Source organism: Toxorhynchites rutilus, chromosome 2 (assembly GCF_029784135.1).
Source record: "Toxorhynchites rutilus septentrionalis strain SRP chromosome 2, ASM2978413v1, whole genome shotgun sequence".
In the NCBI taxonomy this organism is placed as follows: domain Eukaryota; kingdom Metazoa; phylum Arthropoda; class Insecta; order Diptera; family Culicidae; genus Toxorhynchites; species Toxorhynchites rutilus.
In genome coordinates, this window is record NC_073745.1 from 248,370,202 (window position 1) to 248,372,609 (window position 2,408).

Sequence of the window (2,408 nt, forward strand, 5' to 3'; positions counted from 1 at the left end):
AGGGGGGGGGGGCTGCCATAGAAATGAAACACAAATTTTTGCATAACTCGAGAACTAATCAAGAAAATGACCAAATTTTGCATGTGAAGGTTTTAGGGTGCAATAAACGTTTCTATGATGGTTAGTCTCTCCATCCCCCTCTCTAAAGGGAATTACTGAGAATTGATCAAGCAAACTAAACCAAATTTGGCGTGTAGAGGTTTTAGGATGCAATAAATGTTTCTGTGGTGGTTAGACACTCCTCCCGCTCTCTAAGGGTGGGCTGTCATACAAATGAAACACAAATTTCTGCATATCTCGAGAACTAATCAAGCACATTTTGGGATGTGAGGGTTTTTGGGTATGAGAAATGTTCCTATGACGGTATGACACCCCTTCAAACATGACAATTGAAAATTTTCGGAAAACTCTGAAGGAAAAAGGGAAAATTCGGAAAATTAAATTCCCATATGTTCTACAATTACATGGTGACAAGTGCTGTTAGTCCATTTGATGTTTGCGCTAGCGAAATTGATCTTTGTTCGAAACTGGTAATGGATTTTAATGTGATGAAACGCACTCCTATATCGTCTTCTATCTATACCAAAAAATGGAAGGGGTTGTATCTAGGACACAACCGCACATTTTCGACGTAGAACTACGCAATTATATTATGCAATCCACTTGTTTACCACTTCGAATATTATGTTAGAATGCATCGAAATTTTTGTAATAGATTATGTTCTTCGTTACAAATAAATTTGTTGAACGTCCTTTTACGTTTGATATGATGCCTAGGACTACCGAAGTATGTGAACAGAAGAATTATCAAACGATCTCTGTATTTTACTTTTCCCTCTGAAATTATTGCAGATCTCATGTTTACGTGTTTCTCGAACCACGGTAGTTCAGTCGCCTCTAGTATCTGAAATGACGATTTTCCCAGGCTTTGCAGTTTAAAAGTACGTTTTAGGGAAACATATTCCGGTCTGCACAACGACAAGCGAGTACAAAAATACTCAACACCAAAAAATACCCCCGACTTGCATGTATTTGCAAAGCGGATCCCCCCAGGCACATTAATTTTGAAGTCCGTGTTAGGGAAACACAATTCGGTGGGAACAAAAATACCCCCGACTGGCATGTATATTTGCAAAGCGGATTTCCATAGGTACATTTTGATTTTGAAGTCTGTGTTAGGGAAATATTTTATTAATTGTGATAGACGCGTAGAAATATTTCCTATCAATAGATGCAAACATCTTTCCGATTTGTTAGGAAATGTTCGAGTTATAAGCATTCGAAATACGGGTAGGGTTAGCATACAAATCGGCAGAGCAAATGTATGGGAAAAAAGGAAGTTCTTCCAGTTTTCATGAATTTAAACCGTTGAGAGATTAGCGGATTCTATTGTATAGCATATCAAAAAAATCTTAGAGAATTTCCGATTCGATTGGTATGTAAATCATGAGAATTTGTTCACAGTGAAAATAGTTATTAACATTAACTTTATTTCATAAAAACGTGACCTAAAAGACGTAGTTCTACGTCAAAAGGATCGCCGGATGTGTTGATAAGAGCAGAACTCGAGGAAGGAATTGTCCGATTTAGGGCTGTCTATATTCTATCATATTTTCTGTATAATACATTCATTCCATGTAACGGAGAAACATGTTATTTGCAAGTGGTTGAAAAATCTTGAACGGAAATTGTGTCTGAAATTAATCTGATATTATAATGATGAGTTTTGTTAGAATTTTATAGTAAAAGGTAAAATCAACGGGGTCGATTAAAAGATCAATCAATGAACAGTTCTGCAATTGGACCCATGAACTTGCTCATAGTAAGAAAACGTGAATATTTGAAGGTATTGATAACAAAAAACAAATTTTGGGCGGGACGAAGTTTGCCGGGTCAGCTAGTAATAGATAAAAATATTATCAAACATATTAAAATATGCACAGAAGGAGAAGAAAAAGGCTGTCGAGTTTTGAAGAACGATTGGACAACGGTAATACCGGAGATACGTGCATATATTGGGGTTTTATATACTCGTGGAACTTACAAGGCAAAATAAAAAATAAAACTGGTTTATTTATACTCATAAAAATAGTTCCATTTTTTTAGAAAAAATATGGACATAGAACCTACACCTGCAAACAAAGAAAATTTTCATGTTTTCGGAATTATGGGACATGTTCATTGAAAATAGTCAGGCTTGTTATCTACCAAAATATAACAGTTGATGAATAATTATTTCAGTCAGAAGCCATATGCAGGTTTACAAAGTGCCAATGTGCCAATTAGCAGAAACGCTTTCCGCCGAATACAGAGCTGCAAGACAGAATAATTGCAACCCATTCTAATAAACGAAAAATTTGTGAAATCCAACTTTGCTGCAACAATAAAACTGGTGATATATGTGAAAG